This window comes from Vicugna pacos, chromosome 2, assembly GCF_048564905.1.
Source record: "Vicugna pacos chromosome 2, VicPac4, whole genome shotgun sequence".
NCBI lineage: Eukaryota > Metazoa > Chordata > Mammalia > Artiodactyla > Camelidae > Vicugna > Vicugna pacos.
The window spans coordinates 88164333-88185514 of record NC_132988.1 but is presented as its reverse complement, the minus strand read 5'-3'; the positions used below and the strand labels follow the sequence as shown (position 1 = coordinate 88185514).

The window sequence follows — 21182 nt, the reverse complement described above, 5'->3', positions numbered from 1 at the left end:
GACATTCTTGTGTGTGAAATCAGTCTTAGAGAAATCACTTCCTGGTCAAGTCCAAGTAAGAATCACTCTTTGTCCTTAAGACTGTAAGTGACTAGGACAATTCTTTCGCATAAACTTTTAATCAAGGTCAGCTCTTTTACATAAAACCTTTAATTAAAGTCTTAATGTCTTCTCCACCCTTGGGTTTTATCAAGGATCATTTAAAGGACCGGTGAGTATTTTCATTTCCTCCCTGAAGAGGACAAGGTAGATGGCATTAACATTCTGCAGAATTCTTACCTTGCTTTTCCAATTGCATGAACCAATAACACACTTATTCTCTAAATGATCTAAAATGTGGTTAGTTGTTATAGTGACTGTCATTTGTATATGTGCATAAGTGAATTACACAATGGTTTTCAATAACCTATCAATAAAATTCCTCAAGGAATCGAATTCATTCTTCTTTTCTTAATTGGATATTAGCATGGATCACTATAGCCAAACTCTGTTTCTTTAGTGTAATTAATGGAACTTGCCAAGGTCATCTATTATCATGTCAAGGTTGATGGAAAAGAGAAACATCAGCGGGTTAGGACAATTTAGATATAGAAAAATATTTCTATAACAAACTCTAGAGAGTTTTGACTGAGAGAAAATACAGTGGTCTCTTTCCGCAACAAGCAGATCCTTTTTAGATAAGTCTTTTGTCAGGAAACTGCATAGGTTCACATCCTCTCTCATCACTGCTACTAGCCACTTCTGTGCAGTCTAATAACTAAAGTCCTTCCAAAGAGGGTGTTATTTGACGGTATATGAACTGCTTATATTTTTAAAACCTCTTAGTAACACCAACAAAAGGCTTTTAATTAATCCAGCCTATTGGATAAAGAGTGGGGCAAAATTCATTACTCTAAAGTTATTTTTACATAATAAACCCATTCTGGATCCTCATCAATTCAAATTTCTGGAGACTAAAAGTTAAATTATTTTTGACAATGCAAAAAGAAAATGTCTTTGCAATATTTGGAAAGGAATGCATCTGCTGGAAGGCTTAAGACAGTCTGTAAAATTTATACAAAACCTTATCAAAAAATAATTGGAAGCCACTCATGGTATACCATAAAAATTCAAATTTTCCATCCTTTTAAATTCTGACACTGCTAGCTTTCTTCATCAGTAACATGGAAACTGAAACACGATAGTTTTTTTCCCAATGTTTGACAAAACAGAATAGTGTTATATTATTGCAAGTTCTTTTTTCTATTCTTTGAAAATAATATAGATTTCTATTAAATAACTAAGACCTTATTTATTCTTTTATTCACTTTGTAATTTCAAGAATTGTCCAAAACTAACTTACATCAATCCCTACCTCGCTGTAAATGAACATGATTTTAATTTGTAGAGGTCATCATATGTCATTGGGTCACAATTTCAAATATATAAGCAATTAAGTCATAGCTCTATATCCTATGGGCCAACTAGACTAGGAACAAAATTAAAAACATGTAGATGAGTCTACATATCTTGATTAGGAAACAAGAATCTGCTGATTAATCAAATGCATATATACATTCTTTTGTCAACCAAAAAATCTGATGTATTATTGCAAACTATGGGTCCCTTGAGCGCACTTAGATTGTATTGAAAATCTAGTTTATGATTTTCTTTATTCAAATTATTGAAGACATACCAAAATATGTAATATGCAGTTCAGCATTAGGAGCAATTATCTAAAACAAAATCCAGAAAGAGGAGGAGAAAACTCTTTACTTTGATGATAAAGTAGGAAGAATAATTGGTATGCTTTTAATCCTTTGCTTCTCTGAACTAAATTATTTAATTTCTCTTATTTGGGAGAATAGATAGAAATATTTGGTAGAACAATTTCCCAGTATAGCAGTATCCTTAGATTTGATTTCGGAGCATATTTAGGTATTTTCTCTTTTCTTTTTCTTATTTCTTTTCTTAACAGAGCAGGAAGTTGTGCTTTTCCCTACAGACAGCTCATGGACAACAGCCTGGTTTGTGGCTCGCTTTAGTCCTTACCCATCTGAATTTAAAATGTTATCACAAGATTCCTCCTAAATTACCAAAACTTAGGCTATTTTCTCTCTGAATTTCTGCTTGTCACTTACTCTGTACTTCGATGCTGCCATACCAATTCAAAATTTCTCTTCTCTCCCTATACCTGATATAAAAGATTCATTTATCAGCCAAATTGGTAACATCTGTCAGCAAAATTGGTACTGTCATTCATCTTAATTTTTAAGATAAATGAATCATTTAGGTTTGGTCTATTATTTTAATTTTGAAAGGAAATAACCTATTTGCTCTTCACTACTTAAGAAATTTTTAATATTCACACAAGAAGTTTCATGTAAAAAAGGAATTATTTTGTTGTATTTATGCCAATATGAAAATAAGAAAATGTTTACCAGAAGTAATAGTTTGAAAGAAAGACCAATCTCTAGATGTGTTTACATATGAATTAAGAGTTTTGTAATTGGAGTCCTCAGATCATGACATAATTGGGAAGTATTCCATAGAAATCAGTATTTCTATTTTAAACCAATTTAGTTACATGAACCATTGGCAAAATAATTACACTTGTATTACACATGTGGCAAGATACGTAGTTTCTTAAAATTTAAATAAAATAGTAGTGGCTCAAAACAGTTTGATTTTATTTTGTTGTATTTCCAGTAAAAACTTAAGTAGGAACAAAGAAAAAAATTAAAATAGCAAACCAAATAAACATATTCAGAGGTTCCAAATTCTTAAAAACCCTGTCATTGACAGAAAAGACTTCTTAAAACAAATTTTAATCCTTTATGACTAAATTTAAACCCACCTTTTCCTATTTTTCTACTGAATTGACTTAGTAGTGTGGTTATTTTTGTGCTTTTTTTCCCCCACAGATGATGGTATATGATTACGTTCTAATCCATGCACTGGGTCACATTTAGCCTTTTCTCTCTCTTTAAATCATGCCACAGTCATTTATTTCTATGTCAGCATTTGGCCCTTGGGAAGATTTATGAAAATGCAAGATATGGGGAATTATCCTCTTACCCATCTGTTGAAGATTTTATTATATATTTAGTGCAAGGCAAGGACCATGTGACTGTCCTAAGGGCCACAGTTAACTGCTGGTAACTGTTGCTGATATGATGCAGATCACCATTTCCTCTTTTTAATGACAACGTTTTGGGAAAAGTAATTTACACAGGCTACCTTTACTCTGTTACCAGTGCAATTCTAAACCCTTCAGGTCTACTATCAATCTTCACTACTGTGCTAAAAATTGCTCTCACATCATCTAGTTAATAAAAATATAATATGTGTTTTCAGTCCCATTCTCCTGGATTCCTCTAAGTAATTGAATCTTCCCTAACCACATTTTTGAAACGATCTCTACCTTTAGCACTATTTTGTTTTATTTTCCCAATTGCCCGGTAGCTTTTTTATTGTTGTTGTATGTATATTTCTACACCATAAAAATTGACCTGATCTAAAGTGAAGTTTTCTCTTTTCAATATATTCTTCACATAGATTAATCCAGCCTATTTTACAGCTTGAATTGCTATTTTAATGCAGATGATACAAATCTTTTCCTAAGTAAGGAAATCTGACCACAAGACCAGTCACTCCATTTGATGACAATATATTTACCCCATCTTAATTTTTATTTTTTTATGTTAAGTATATCTCAGTTCATTCCCCTGACATGCTATCCCTCCTCTCTTCCTCCACTCAATTGAAACAGATCCAAGATTTGTCCAAAATGTCTTCTTGTTAATGAAAAACTATTCCTGATTCCCCAGCATGGATATGATGATGATTTCTTCTGGATGTCTTCTGTTTTGTTTATTGCACGTGTCTTGTTCTACCTGTTTTTGCTATTATCTACTTGCTTAGTTAGTCCTGTCTGTTAAATCATCATCTTTTTCATGGTAGGTGTCTTGGTCTATTCAGGCTGCTATAACAAAACACCATAGACTGGATGGCTTATAGACAATGGAAATTTATTTCTCACAGTTCTGGAGGCTAGGAAGTACACATTCTGGTGAAGGCCCTTCTCCTTTTTCATAGCTGGCTCTTTTTCCCTGTGTCCTCACGTGGTGGAAGGGGCGAGGAAGCTCTCTGAGGTCTCTCTTATAAGGGTACCAATCCCAGCCATGAGGGCTCCACCCTCAATGACCTAATTACCTCCTCCAAACTCCACCTTACAATATCATCATCTTTGAGGATTAGGATTTTAACATATAAATGTTGAGGGGACACAGACATTCAGTCTATAGTAGTAGAAATGGTATTTTAATGTCCTTGTGGTCCCTGCAATGTCTAGGAGGTAGTGCTTTCAACATATTGAATGAATGAACTGAATTTAGTATTTCAACCTTCTCACAATTTTCATTTGAATATTTCAGAAAAGTCAGCCTCATGAAACAATTTATAATATGGTTGTGGAGGAAGAAAGGAGTTGGACACCAGATATGATCTAGTAACTGCTTTCTCTAATCATTGGAGAGTTCAGTCTGCAGTACATTCAGATCAAGGAAAAAAATCATGATGGTACTAGAAAGGAGTCTGGACATCCCATACTGAATGTGGCAACAACGGACCCCTACCATATGATAAAATCCTTGGGACCAATTCTTTCCTACATAAAGCATATTTACCAATATTAGTTGATTATATGCCCTGGTTTACCCAGGGATAATCCAGATTTTCACTATTGTCTTCAAATAGTTATCGTCACCCTCTTCGTTTGCTTTCAAAAGTGTACCAGTTTGAATGAAGGATTATATGATCCTATTAACTAAAATACAAAAGGCTGGTAGTTTATCTAATCTACATCTCTATGGTTGCCAATCTGTGACCATAAAAATTCACACACTTGTCACATTTCTAGGAAAGTGATTTATGAGTTTAACATGGTTGGCATACTAACTAATTATAAATTAATGGAAGGCAAGAATCATTGTGTTCCTTCCCTCCCTGTGCCTAAAAGGGCCTTGCACATTATTGGCCCTTGCTTGGGGTTTATTAAATTGGACACATGTCCTAAGGGCTGATATTAAAGGTTCCCTTTAAGAGAGTCCCTGATATCAGGGCTTTTCCACTGTCAGACATCTAATACTTTCTCAGGTGATTTTGCTTTCTAGTAAATTGGAGACAGCTTTGTAAAAAATCATCATCATCATCATCATCATCATCATCTGGACGCTTAACTGAAAGATTTGCCATTGACTCATTACAGTAACTAGTCATTTTTGGGAAAAAAGTGTTGAAAGTACTGATGCTTTTTCCAAAAGTCACATTTAACACCTTTCAAACTAACCCTTTCCCAGTAAGAGTTCATTTGAAATACAATATTCAGAACATACACAGATACATACCAGAAACTTTTGTTATTTAATTATTTGGATACTGAAGATTCAACTCACAGATTTGAAACTGCTAAGCAAAAATGAGATCAATGCATAGAATAGGATTCACTGACTCAACTATCTTTCTCCTCCCTTTGAATAATGTTTTATGTATCAAAAATTGAAAATAGAAAGAGTTGTATTTGCGTCACTTTCAACTCTTTATCATCCACCTGTTTCTTCGCAAGAGGAAGAGAAAAGGCAGCAGCTCTTTCCCTTATATCCACTCACTGTCATTTTTAAGATCTCATTAAATTAAAAAAAAAAGAAAAAATTGCCTGCATTGAATGTGCAAAATTAAAGTTAACTCTGCCACCAAGTCCATTAACTTCTCCAAGAGGACTCTGATGCTAACTTTGATACTGCCCATTAGGCTTACAGGCTATGAAGAAGATAAATGAAGATGAGGACAAGAAATGGTAGAAGCAAAAGAGAAAATTTGGCATCTGCCTTCTAACCTGCAGCACTGGGATTTCCTAGAAAAGAAACACACTATTAGTCATTTCAAATAATCTACATGACACCAATCCCCAGCTAAAGGATGAGCAGCGTCAGATGAAGAGAAGAGGTGTATGTAGAGCATACCATCAAACATATCAGGGAGAAGGCTGGGCAGAAGTGCTCACTTAAAAATATGGTCCAGAACACACAGCCAGTGTTGCAATAGCCAATTTCAAAATGAAGTCCAGTTGCCCTAAGACCATCAGAATTAGAATTTCACTATACAGTAAAAACTGATTATTATTCTTGAAGAATTAAAGATATTCTAAGACAGCAAATTATCATGGGGCCCTCCTCTTTGTTCCTATGCATATTTCATGATCCTGCCCTAATTGGTAAACTACTTGGTTGGGGCAAATTGGGTAAAAAAAGTTAAGAAAGATAGATAAAATAGACTACAAATTAGAGCAGAGTAGTCTATATGTATTCTGTCCAATATAATCTCAACCTTACTAAGTAACTCTGTTAGCGATTTGGAGACCGACAGTACATTGGGGAAAATGGCACAATTTAGCTGAACAGGGAAAGGAAAATTTTCTTTGACATTTTCTAAGGGTTATCTCCCATTATATTAAGAAAATGTGGCAGCATTTTATTGGAACCAGTGAAAGAGATAAATTTTTGTGCGAAACCCCAATCTCTGGTCCAGGAAAGATCTTAATTATTTAGCCTTCAAGAAAATGAAAGTGACAGGTTGCAATTGTCAGTAGATACTGACTGCCTTTATGTTCCCCTCCTCTTCCTATTCCCAGTAGGATAGAGAACTGATTAAACTCTGACTCCAGAATGTGAAACCAAGAAGTTTCATAACCATGTGAGTGCCTTTAGCATGCCCGAGTGTTGCCATGGAGATCAGAATTTCTTGACCTTGACATTATAATCTGCATTAGCTTCTCTAAAAGTGGTTAAATAGATGTAGTGTCAGAAAGCTGATAATTCCAGTTGTGTGTCTTAAATCTCATCCCTCACCCTGATTTTTCAATCTTCTTAAATTTAGCTTGCTGTTTCTATTTATTGCTACAGTATACGTCAGAGTTAGGTGTATACACATGTCAATCTCATTAAATTGTCTATGTTAATAGGTCAGTAAATGATCTTTTTATGGGTATCACCATTCAGTTCAGGGGGTCTAAACCAGAAATCCCTGGCATCAAGATATCTGTAATTTAACTACAAAATTAGCAATAGGTAGGTCGGGAAAAATTTATGAGACTCTCTTAAACTAAGACTTATTCATGCTTGAGGGCATTTCTTTCTTTCTTCCTTTTTTTCTTCTCAAGCTCAACTCAACAACCAAGTCATACTGTACTTCCTGTGTATTTATGGGGATTTCAATGGGAGAGCTTTATCATCCCAGTGCCTCTGAGATTAATTTTGACAAGTGCTTCCAGGCATACCTTCCCAAGGTCATTGAGTCAGTCAGGAGAACAGATAAGGAATATACAAGAGTAGTGTGTATAGCACAGGGAAACATATTCAGTATCTTGTAGTATCTTACAGTGAAAAAGAATATGAAAACGAATGTGTGTATATCCATGTATGACTGAAGCATTGTGCTGTACGCCAGAAATTGACACAACATTGTAAACTGACTATATATCAATAAAAAAAAATTTTTTTAAAGAATAGTGTACTTGACCCTGGGGTAAGCCATCACAGCACATTTGGCTGTGAAATTACTCATTAAAAATCCTTACCTTCCTAATCAACATCACGACTCCTTTTCTTTATAGCTCTTGTGCATGTGCTAAATTCTCCCTGTATTCAGATAAGAAGATTTCAACATAATATGGTTCTTTTGAAGATGCTTGGGCTGAGCAGGGCTATAATTTTATTACACAAGTATGGAATGCTTTGGTTTTCAAAAGAAAAGTCATATTTCAAGTTGGCTGATGATGACTGTCCATCAGTCTATTTCTGTATCCAGCTCTCTGTTCTCCTGGTATAACTGTGTCAGATTATTTCTCTTCACATGATTACCCTTCATATTTATTTCCTGCCTAGATTTGTAAGTTCTGAGTCCTTACTGCTTATTTTTTCCTTTAATGAAAAAAAAAAGTCAGAAAGTAAAAGACACTTCTCTATTTCTTGCTTTTTTTCTATACCTGCCAATTTCTGAATGGAAACACAGGAAGCCACACTTCAAATACAAGCCCAACTATAGAGCATAAACATTCCAGGCCATACTATTTTTAGATTTAGTCCATTTGGTTCATAGTTGGCATTACACATCTTTAAAAAAATTTACTGAAATTTGGATGCAAGTGATGCTTAAAGCTTCAATGATTACTTTGATTGTTCTGACATATATTGGTATGTTAGAATCTTCAGTGTTGATCACTTGATGACAAAGACTAGGGGAGTTATGGGAAGAGGAATAGTAATTAAAATGGATCTTACTGAAATCTTTAATTCTTGTCTCTCATTCCAGTTGAAGCTTCTGGAAGACCTAGAGGTTCCAGGGCACAGCCAGCAAAGATTTTCAGAAGCCTAGATACTGACTTTAGCAAAATTAGCAGAAATTTCCCCTGAAAGATGGAAATATTTTCTAATCTGCCCCTTACGCAGGAATATTGTTTTAGGTTAAGATTGAAAAGTATTCTGATTGCTGATTGCCTGGAGCTGTGTGTTGCAAACGATTCTGAGACATCATAAAGGAGAGGGTCCCCCTGATTCTCAAAGTGTGGTCCCTGATCAGCATGATCAGCTTCAGTTGGGCACTTGTTAAAAATGCACATTCGCTGGTGTACCTTTCAACTGCTGAATCAGAAACTGTGAGACTGGGACCTGGCAATCTGTGTTTTAACATGATCTCCAGGGGAGTCTCATGCATGCTAAACTGCAAGAACCACTGCTCTAAACCACTAACTACGTAGGCTATGTGTGTGTGCTGATGAACCAAAAGCCATTTACCTTTCTGAACTGAAAGAAATAAAAATAGTGTCATGGTAAAGAATCTCTAAGCCATTGAAGTTTTAAAAATTGTGAAATGTTTCCCTACCATGAAATTCATGTTGTGATATTCAGTGAATTTAAAATGAAATAAAAGCTAAAGTAATCACTGGTGAACAACTGTGGTAAGAGCATTTACTCTTGTCCACACTGAATCTCTTCTTCCTTAGAACCAGCCCTCCCTACTCCATGAATCTACTGAAGTTGTCATTTGGGGCCCAACTATCATAAAAATTGGAACCAGGAACAGAGCATCCAAAGAGAGAGACAGTGAAATTTGGCAAGTTGTATTGGTCCAGAGCCCCATTTTCCTGGCTGAAATTTGGTCTTTCTTAAGTAGTAGCAAACACTCTGCCTAATGTTTTATCTGTTATGTAAGATTCAAACTCTGTGTCTATGAATGTTAGGATTTCAGGGGACTTGGAAAAAAATAGGTGAGTATTAGAGTGTGCTGTTAACTTCTTGTGGGCATCCAGAAGATTTTAGGAGGAGACTAGATTATTTTATCTAAGGTGGGAAATTTTAAAAGAGAAAGTAGCCTGTGGCTTTGTTATGCAGGATAATCGTCTCCCTATAGTTAACCATGGTTCACGGTGGAAATTTCAATACTTACGCATTTTGAGGGAATACTGGTGAAATCTCCATTTCCAGTAAAGGTTAGTGTAAGCAAAGCTCATTAAGTGGAAATGTGTAGTGGACAATAGTGGAAACCAAGGTCTTTGCTTAAAAGGCTCATTCCCTAGATGTATGCTCCACTTCCTCCTCTCCTCACTCCAGCAAATGCCAGCCTCCCAATCCGGCCCACAGAGACTGTCCCATTGATCACTCCCATCCACCCTGTAACCCCCATCGCTCCTGATCCCATTTAGCCTGCTCTGGTAATTTTCCTCATCACTTATCCCCTTCCAACCACTTTAAAAGTTACTTGTTTATTGTGTTTACTAGTTTTTGTCCATGTTGTCTATGTTTCCCACATAGAATATAAGCTCTCTAGTGGCAGGGATTTTGATCTGTTTTGGGATACATGTATCCCCCATGCCTAGACAAGCACATGGCACACAGTTGGTTCTCACTAAGTGGTTGCTGAATGAATAAACCTGTGTCAGTTTATTACATGACCACCAAATTGCTTTGCAATAGCTTTGTAACTCTAAGTCCATAAAAAATACATCCTTTAAAAAAATGGGAGGGAGGGAGGGATAGATTAGGAGTTTGGGATTAACAGATACACATTACTATATATAAAACAGATAAACAACAAGGACCTACTATAGAGCTCAGGGAACTACATTCTATTTCCTGTAATGAGCTGTAATGAAAAAGAATCTGAAAAATATTTATATATGTATATGTATCCCTGAATTGCTTTGCTGTACACCTGAAAGTAACATTGTAAATTGACTACACTTCAATAAAAAAGTAAGAATTTAAAATATATTTCACTTATATACATTGTATATATACAGTGTCTGATACAGGAATATGATCTATAGGAGATTTAGAAAAATATTACTAAGAAAGTTAGTGTCATGGGCTGAATTGTCCACCCCCAGTTCATATGTTACCCTAACTCCCAGTACTTCAGCTTGTGACTGTATTTGGAGACAGGCTCTTTAAAGAGGTAATTAAGTTAAAATGCAGTCATTTGGGTGGACGCTAATCCAATCTTACCCATGTCCCTAGAAGAAGAAGAAATGAGGGCACAGACACACACAGAGGGAAGACAATATCAGACACAGGAAAAAGATGGCCATGGATAAGCCAAGGAGAGAGACTTAGAGCAGATTCCTCCCTCGTGGCCCTCAGAAAAATTCACCCTCCCAACACCTTGTCTAGACTTCATATTTCTGCGAAAACAAGTTTCTTGTGTTTAAGTCACCCAGTCAGCAGTGCTATAACACAGCAGCCCTTGCAAACTAATACAGCAAGTTCACATATAGCATTAGAATTAGAGAAAGTTGATAAACCTGCCCAGCATAGTACATATTTTATATTATTGCACAACAACGTTGGGCAAGATATTGATTGGCGTATAGCACTGCTATTGAGAGGCCTCCTGTGTGTGGATTTTTGTCTCTAAGATCTGTGCCCAGGTTCTGCTGCTCTCAAGCCCATACCTTTCTAATAGGATCCTAAATCACCCAGAAGAGGACAATTTCAGCGGGAGCCCAGTGGTCACAAGCTGAATTATGAACTGGCTTTGAACTTCCCCATATTCATTCAAACTCTGCCTGCACCTACAGAGAGTAGTTATGGGTCAACCAGGACAGTGCTAATTGTAGTGGCATTTGTTAATCATAATAAGAGCAATCCGTAAGGATAATGGTCTAATAATTACAACAAGCAGACATAAAACATATTAACGGTATTGGCCTGATGATTAACCTACTTTTATGGATCAATTATCAAGGAGAGTAGAAGAGAGGGAATGGGTAGGCTGTGTATATTGAGAGTGTCTGAAGATTGGTTTACATGTGCCTCCATTTATATGGGATGAAACAGGCTGAAAATTCAGTGGATTGGTTAACCATTAACCAATTGTCTTTGTTTTAATAAAACCGAAAGGCAGCCTGCTGATTTGAAAAGATTTTCTCAGTCATTAGGTATTAGCAACCCTATAGAGGAACCATCTCTGCTACAGCAAAGACCTTTGGCAGTGAGAAGGATTCTTCACTTCAACCACGCCAAACCAGCGCCTCTGTAAGCTAAACATCTTCATCTCAAGCTTACTATGCCTCAACCTTCCCTGACAACAACTGATCAAAAAAAAAAAAAAAAACAAAAACAAAAACAAAAGAAAAGATCTGGTTAAGATTCCTAGACTTCAATGAGAGGATTCTAAGAAGAAAGTTACTTGGAGATACTTCATCCCTATTCATACTGAAGTTAAAATGCCTCTTTACTTAGCAAAGCACAGAGAAGACCACTCCACACAGATATTTTGTAACTTTAAACTATCAGTAGAGTAAGGTGGGTGCTTGTGTGTGCACACATGTGAGTATAACTGAATATTATTCTCTTGAAAATCAGATTTATCTGTTCAGTAGTATATATGAATGAAAGCGTTCCTTTTGTGAACAAAAATACTGCAAACCGTATCAGTAAACAAAGAATGTTGAAGCCATCCAGTCATCAGCGGCTGCCACCACCCCCCAGTGAAGACAAGCCTGCAGCCCAGCCTCTGCAGCCACTCACAATGATGTCCTCTGAGGGGACTTAGAATAAGAAAGGTCAGGATACTGGCCCTAGATAGCTAGGTGCTTGTCAAAGGAAGGAATTCAATGAGTGCAAATGTTTGCTCCCTCCCAAACACAGAAGAGCACTAAATTCTTTAACTTGAGATTCCTGGTTTTCTTTAGTTAACCAAGAATCTTTTATTGTTCCAACTACTTGGTCTTTGTTGTAAAGCTCCTGTATATCCTAGCCCCTCCCCTACCTCTTTGGAGCAGTCCCTACGGCTTGAATCCTCCCACCGAATAAAACAAAACTCTCAACTTTTAGGCTGTGCATTTATTTCAGTCGACACTTTCTAAGTTCTCTTCATTGTAAAACAATTTCTCTTTTATTTCACACAATCACTTACTTTGTCTCTTTGGTTGTCCATTTGCCTTAACCCTCCATGATTTCTTTCTCTGGCTGTGGCTTTTTGTTCATTCTGCACACAATTCGTTCATAGCCTGATGCACTCCTGGTAAATATACCTCCTCAGCTAAGCATCAATTCACCCCCATTGTTACTGGTAGTTATTAGCCCTGCAGGAAATCTTGTTAGATAAAAAAACTCTCATTTTTCCATCTACCTCCAAGGTCTTTAAAAAAATTACCTTTCATAATAGACCCCAATATATAATCTTTCCATTATTATTTATATTAGATAGAAAGGTTGTTTGGCATTAGATAGGTAGGTAGACAGATGGATAATATCACATGTAGCAAACATATAATATGAATCAGAAAATATATTTCATCTTTGTGTAATATGTGTGTTGAACATTTGTATAATTTTTGTATTGAGAATTTATCAAGAACTAGAAGAATAACTCAAGAAAGAGATTCAGAGACAACCTGAACTCAGCAGACTCTAGTCCCCAGATGTTTGCCTTAGTCTAGCAAAGACAGAGGCAAACGCTCATGACTTCCAAGGGCTCATTAGTGTTCCTGCTGGCAATGCTCCTTTAAGAATCCTAGTCAGAGTTCATCATTGACCCGTTGTCCTAGTCAGAGTTCATCATTGACCCGTTGTGATGCTGGTCCGCCCAGACCAACTGCAATTGCTATTGCTCTATGCATTACCAACATGAGTGCTGCCGCCTCACGTGCCAAAAGGAAGACATTTTAAAAGCAAGGGAGGAGTGATGTCCGGTTACGAATTTAAAATAAACAATTCATAATCTTTTACTTGATAGTGTGAAAGCTACAAATATGGAATAGGAAGGAGAAAAAAAAATCACTATTTTTAATTCTTCCCTTCAATAAATCTATACTTTAACGAGGAGAGCAATAAATCTATAACTGCCAATGAATCAACAGTTTACAGAAGACTCAAGTAAAGTTAATTTTTTAAACTTTTATCATTGCTAATTACCTATAAATTACTTAAAATCCTATAGGATTTTCTTTCCTTTATCCCTTATTATATTTGTAATATTTTCTACATATTTTCCAAGTCTAAACTCATGATATTAGTTTCATGTATTGTTCTGTGCCTGTAACAAGAATATAGTGTTATAAGTTGATCTCATCCATCTCAGTGGCTTTAAATATTATTTATATACTGATGAATCCAAAATTTATATCACCACCTCCTACCATTCCTGGGGACACCAGTGATATATATACACACAAATGTTTATTACTTATTCTGAATCTGTATTCAGAAGTTGAACAGGCACCACACAATTAATGTCCTGAGCTGTTGGCTTTACCCCTCATACCTGCTCAAATTTCAGCGTTCCTTATATCAACAAATGTCATCATTTTATCCTTCAGACCAAAAGTTTCTTTCTCACACACAGCAAATGCAGTTCACAGTTCACAGCAAATCCCATTGAGCCTGTTGGTTCTACATTCAAAATGTGTCCACCTCAATAGCCACTCCTCTAGTTCACACCACAGTTCCTGACCTCCTAAAACGTCTCCTTGCTTTCATTCCTGCTCGCTCTACAGTGTGTTCTCTAAGCAGCATCCTCAGAAAACTTTCCAAATGCGAGTCCGATTGTGTACCTCCCTGCTAGCAGATCTACAGCGGCTTCCCATCACACTCTAACTCAAAGTTAGAAACATTCCAGTGGTCACCAGAGTCCTCTACGATCCGGCCCCTGATATCACTCCAGTTTCACCTTCTACCCCTCACACAGAGGCTCCAGTCACACTGGCCTCCGCTTTCCCTTGAACACATACGTGCTTCTACCTCAGGACCTTTGCCTCTGTGGTTTCTACTGCCTGGAGCATTCTTTGTCCAGTGTCAGCATGGTTCACCCAGTTTATCCTGTTTTGCAAATATCACTTCTTCACAGAAGCCTTTCCTGGCCACCTCATCTAAATAGAGCCCTGCTACTCTTTAGCCTTATTTTAAAATAGAGTGTCTTAACCAAAAATTTGAGGTAATAGTAAGTCCAACAGATTAGAAGACAACTACCAGTGAAAAGATAGTCTGTTACTAATAGTTCCCAAGAAAAGAGGGCATGCCACACAATGGGGAGCTGTGTGGAGAAGCACCAGGCTTGATCAAGAGATAAAGAGAAAGGGCAGGGGAACTGTGGGCAAGAGCCTTTCTTGTGGTTTTCTCAGGAACAGATGAGGCAGGGTAAGAAGGCTTAGGTTTGGTGACTTTGAATAATTTTAGCAGGCTCCGAGGCATAGGGGCTGTCCCTAGGTATCTGGTCCCTGGCCCAGGGGTGATTAAGGCAGATGGATAGTGGTCCAGGGTGCGAGCCCCTGAGAGACTCCCTTAGAGGCTTGAAAGTGGGACTCGGACTGTTTAGTTTGCATTTTAAACACATGCTTACTGGCGAGTTGTTTACTATCTCTAGGAGTTGACTGGCCCCAGGAAGGACAGTCACTCAAGTCAGCAATTCTCAGATGTCAAAACATCAGAATATGGAAAAACAAAAGATAAGATTAATATAATTCTCACACCAGCTTTATTTTCTTCATATCACCTCTCACTCCCTTACCTTATATTATAGATCACTTTATTTGCTTATTCATATTTATTTTCCATAATATAAGCTTTGTTAGTGTAGAGACTTTTCTGTTTTATTCATTGCTGTATTCCCAGCACTAGAACAGTGCCACGCATGGAGTAAATGTTCAAGAAATCATTTTTAATTACTTGGTAAATGAATGGATGAAAACCATATGTTAATGGTCTTCAGTCAGGAGTGTCCTTCCCAGGGACATTTGGCAATGTCTGGAAATATTTTTGGTGTTACACTGGGAGAAGTGGAGTGATAATGTCATCTCAGAGGTTGCAGCTAGGTATGCTGCAAAGCTTTCTACGATGCAAAGACAGCCCCTCAAAATAGAATTTTCCACCCTAAATTTCATTAGTGCCAAGGTTGAAAAATTCTGCTGTAGATAAACCACATTGCTTTGATTGGTCTCAAAAACATGTATCTTTTTAAAAACATCATAAACTGTCAGAACTCAATGACTATGCTCATAGGTATAATTAATTCAGAACTAACCTTTCTCATACAATCATAATTTTCATACACTTTTATTAAGCAGGTAAGCATAATCGTCAACTGCTTGACTACTTATTTTATTTCAGCAAAAGTTAAACCATGAAAAACAATGTATTTGTCAATTTTTTCATATTCTACACCACTAAATAAAACAAAAAATGATTTACAAAATGGAATAGTTTATAATATCACTTATGATACAAAGGATAATACTAAATTATTGCGACTCCATGAAAACAGAAAATATAGGTTACAAAATAAAAATGCCAGGGTCTGAGCAACTTTTAAAATTGATACCATTATCTTGATTCCATAGTGATAATATATAATATTCATTGAATCTGCCACAGTGTTTTTACACACCTTATTTATATTTTTAAAAATACTTGTGATCCACTTATTGTGTATGAGATCCTGTTCTAGGTTCTGGGGTTACAGCAGTGAATAAAATATGACTGCCGCAGTGGATCTCAGATAACAAGTAAAATGAATAATGTAACATACGGAGGATAATAGGTCTGAGTGTAATAATCCACAGGCCAACTCTTTAATAAAAGTACTATTATTATCCCCACTTTACATTTAAGGAAACGGAGGATTAGACAAGATAACTGACTTGTCTAAACTCACACAGATGGTAAAGTGGGGGAATTAGGACTCAAGCATGAGTCTAAAATCCATATTCTAAAAACAATCTCTACTGTCCTCTACTTTCAAAAGAATGGGGTGGGGGAGTTTCCTCCACACAGGAATTTAGAACCCAAGTTTTCTTCAATATGGTGGCTGTGCCATTTCCTAGGTCCTCAAAGATCTATAAATCCAGTGGTGGGAGGGCAAAGATTCTGAAGATTCAAGTATGTGAGATTTTTAAGGTTATGTCTGTTAAGTCATACAAATCGCTTTTCTTACATTCCATTAGCTATAGCTTAGACACATCTAACTGGAAGGAGCCTGTGTGCCCAGGATAAAGAAGCCATGAACTTGGTGAAAGCTGGCAGGTTTTGCTACGTACAGTCTCTTCTTGACTCAATCATCAATTTATGTTTTTCCATCTAGTTTCAGAAGACACTTTAGACTGTTGGGCTGCTTCACAAAGATATCATTAATTGGGTGGCATAGACTGTAAACAACAAAAATGTGCTTCTCACGTTCTGGAGGCTGGTAAGTCCAAGATCAAAACTCTGGCAGATTTGGTGTCTGATGAGAGCCTGCTTCTGAGTTCATAGACAGCTATTTTCTTGCTGTCCCATCACGTGGCAGAAGAGGCAAGGGAGCTTTGGCGGAATTTCTTTTATGGGGGCACTAATTTCATTCATGAGGGTTCTGCCTTTATGATCTAATCACTTTGCAAAGGCCCCGCCTTCAACTATCATTTCACTGGGAATTAGGTTTCAAAATATGAATCTGGAAGAGACACATTCAGTCTATTGCAATACTCATTCCTGTCTTAAAGGGAGACAATACAAAGCCTGTCTAGTTACTAAACTCAGCTTGAAGTCTAACATCTTTAGATCATACGCTGTCTTTTTCTTTAAGTCTTACTGTGTTTCTTCATGGATATATAAATAGCAACATATAAATTAAAATGACAAACTTGCTGCATTTCTACCTAATACAAACAAGCCAGTAGACAATGATGGAGCAGGGAGGAGGTGTGCCCAATAAAAACTCTTAATCAAAACAGTGAAAATGGAAAACATACAGCAGTCACTGATCCTTACCAAAGACAGAATCCTGCTGGGCAAGCAATTTGAACAGTCCTCCTTTGCTCTTTGCTTAGTCCTGGATTTGCTTATCTTGAAGGAACCAACTGTCCATTGTACTCTGTTGCTCTTAGCTCTGCCCACTGAGAGAGTGTAGGAGAGTTTGTCCCAGTTCGGGGATCTTGGACAGTATAGCTCTCAGTCTGCTTGTTAACAAGGCAAGATGCAAGTGTGAACTAAGACTTGGTTCAAAGTCACAAGTTATTTTTGGCTAGGCTCGTCGTTTCCTTAGCAGTACAGTTTTCCAAAAACTTTCTCTCTTTTCTTCCTGCCAGTTCCATGGTCAGAAGCCACACATGAACAATTTTTCCACACAGTTCTCAAGTCTTCCTTTCCTCCACATTTTTCCCTCGAATGACCCCTCCTTGAAAGAAAGAGAAAGAAAGAAATAAAGGAAGGAAGGAAGGAAAGCAGGAAGGAAGGAAAGAAGCTCAGTTCCAAGTACCTTGAGGCCAGCTGGCATAATAGGCTTAGAGTGAAGGGCAATTTGTTTAATTTTATATGGTCCTATGACTGAATTACATTTTTTTACCTGAGAAGTCTAGATTGTATTTATGCCTTCAATGCCTTTCAGTCTTATTTTTTATTATTTGAACTTCAGAAACTATTGAACAGCATTTATAATCATGTGAAATCACTGCCTTATGTTTTCTGCTAGAAAGCTAGGCAATTATTGTTTCCAGAAAGAGGTAACCAAAATATCCTGAAATTCTGGATGTGTCTAACAACTTTCCTAAGCACTGCAGGCTTGGCACCTTCTAGGTTACCACACGTGACAGTTTCATCAAAAGTTTGCCATAGTAAGCAGAGATCTCCAAGTTTATAGCCTTCTGTATTTGCTACCTGCAACTAGATTGCTAAGCTAATGCCACAAATTTTCATGTTTTCTTATAGTAACACTCCACTTCTGGTATACATTTCTGTTTTAGTTTGGGTGACCTAACTATTGTAATAAATAAGCACCAGATTCCAGTGGCTTAACAGAGTGTGAAAGCATGTCTCATACAGCAGCTCTTCACATGCACGCCTTGTTGCTTCCCCCTACGTGATGAATCAGGGCTCAGGTTACTTCCGGGTTACAGCTCTGCTGCTCCCTAGACCTCATAGTTCTCTGCATCCAGCCAGCGGATCGGGAAGGAGAACTGTGCATTGGAGGGCAAAGAGGTCAGTTTTATAGCTTCTTTAATTTTTGATAACAGTATAAATCATGGTTGTCATGATTATAATTTTTGTTGTAGGCTCTCTTTCTACGAATTTCCTGAATTACATTTAATCCTATTTGTTATTGATGTTGCTCGTTTTCCTTTTGAGGAATAACAAGTTAAACATTAAGCTGTAAGTTCTGCCTCCTGATGATTTAAAGTGGCACGTCAAAAACCACAGGTCTTCTAGGTCTTAAAGAAAAGATCTGCCCCACTCTGGGCTTTCCAATGTGTTTCTCATTGCTCTGTGTCTTACTTCAGCGTAAGCCCCTACTTATTGCTTATTGCAAGAGGTGTTTTTACATTTACTTTTACTAAAGCTTGGCAACTCCCCTATGTAATGAGTGCTTAACTTTTCTTATCCTAGACTCTCCTTTCCTCTTACACTGCATGAAATTGTGTGACTCACCTTCATCTTCCCTGGCTTTTTCCTTCCATATGTATATTTTTTTTAACTCTGCTGCCTTTATGTCAAGGATATCTGCTAAAAGTAAGTCCAACTCATTATAAAACATAATAGACATAGTCTTTCTTCAAACTACTCACCTTTGATCAATAGCCTCATATGATAATTCCTATCCTATTCCATTTGGCAACTTAGGTCTGAGTCCATTTGATTTATCAAGAAGTCACCAATTTGTATCATCCCGGCTACACTAGAACATAAGCTTTTATAATATATGTAAGTGGAACTGAGAGAAGTTGGTAATCAGAAAGCTAAAGAATACCACTCAAGAAGAAAGAAATCTAAACACCTAAATACGCCACGTGCCTTTGAACCATAGGTAACTTTTCAGATCTCCAATGGTGATGTTGTGAAAACAAATAACTTAGTGAGGCATTACATACCCTTGAGTAAATTTCCTTTCCCTCCAATGATCTGGATAAGAATTTGCAGTGTCCCTCGGTGCCTAGTATCTTCACTTGGGGTGTTTCAGAGCAATAAATCTTTTCAGAAATGCAAACTAGATCAGATCCAGCCCCCAAATGTCAGCTCTGAAAGAAAACAGAATTCAGAGGCCCCACAACCCACCTCCTTCATTTTACAGACATGACCGAGAGCGGCCTTGTACTCTAACTGTGGCCCACAGACCACAGCATCTGGGAATTATTGAAACTGCCCAGCTACAGGCCCCACTCCTTACCTACCGAGCAGAAATCTGCATTTTCATAAGATCCTGAATGGTTGACAGGCATAACAAAGTTTAAGAACCACTGGCCTAACAGAGTTTATTGATCAGTTCAAGCTCCAACAGCTGGTGTCAGAGATTAGCTAGGACCCAGTCTTTACGTCTCTGCTCAAAACATCACTGGGGTCCACCAATCCCAGTGATGGCTTCTTGGTCTTCACGTTCTACCCAGTGGGTTTGTGCAAGCTCCAGGACAACTGGTAGGCTCTGCAGTGTGACATCATTCTTTTCAGAGAAACTAAAACAATGTGTCAGAGCACACCTTGAAGAGGTATCTCAAAAACCATCCTGAAAGGAAGCATAAGACTTCTCCATTGCTTATCCAGCTCCTGAACATAAAATTTTAAACAGTCAAGAAGTCTAGGATACACAACTCTTTCAATAAGTTGAGCTCTATTTGTTTATAAGGTCTTAGTTAATGGAACTGAAATAATTAATGGCTAGATGTGAGCAAAGAACAGGCAATGCCTTGAGGGAGCAGACCAGTGGAGGGACAATATAGATTAAAGAGATCCAGAGTTTCTACCAGGAAAAGAGGATGGTCAAAAATAGACTCTGGTACACACAGAAAAGGAGTGAATATAGGTAATAATTGATTAAAAGAAATAGGCATTCATAGACAGGTCCAATGGATGAATTAACATTAAAATCTAATTTTAGAGTAGGATTGAACAAGACTGAGGACTGTTCCTGTTCTCTGATATGTTCAAAATAAATCACATATACACAAAAACAAACAAAAATCATGGATTTAGTGGCAGTACCAGAGTTTAGGAAGGTGGCACCTCTTTGTGAGACAGTAAGAGTAGATTACTCTTCTTTGATTTGAGGTCACACATTGGTGGTCCTGGTATGCAGGCTTGAGATGATACCAAGAATGGTTTTCAAAAGTCTTCCAACATTGTTCAAGACCTGACTGACTTTTCCTTCTATCCTTATTCATTTGGTTTTGCGTTACAAAAAGAGGCAAATCTTTTTATGTGCCTCGTTTTTATAAAGTTCTGTTGGGAAAAGGGCATGATTTAAAACTTCTCTTCAGTTTTACATCTTCATATCTACACACTATGTCCAGGCATAAAGAAAATTATACCAAAAAATGTTTTGCCTTTCTCAGAATAAAATATTCTATACACTGAAAGTTTTATGAAATCAAAAACTTTGAGGCACCTGGATAAGCCATCAACTCTGACATGACCTTTTTCCTCATGAGTTTAAGGTTCCATTATTTTTAAATATGCTTGTTTCACTCTATATTCAGCTGAGCAAGTCTTAGATCACTTTTTCTCATCTCAATAATGCATGGAATGTTTTATAGTTCCACACATACAGAGCAGTCTGAAATACAGAAAAGGAGGAAATTGCATATCCTCATCATACAGTATGTATACTGTTTGTGACCATTTGTCTTGTGGCCAAGCATCAAATGAAATTACTTTTTAAGTTGCCTTTTACAGAAGTACCATTTTTCT

General features: G+C 37.1%; 1 long non-coding RNA gene across 1 annotated transcript in view; it reads right to left on the bottom strand.

The window, feature by feature from the left end:
* The window catches only part of LOC140700306 (uncharacterized), a 72643-nt gene extending 55824 nt beyond the window's left edge, over positions 1-16819 (bottom strand). The window contains exon 1 of the long non-coding RNA XR_012078712.1: positions 16707-16819. This is a non-coding gene — a long non-coding RNA (uncharacterized lncRNA). The remainder of the gene's footprint in view (positions 1-16706) is intronic.
* Positions 16820-21182: the final 4363 nt, after the last annotated feature.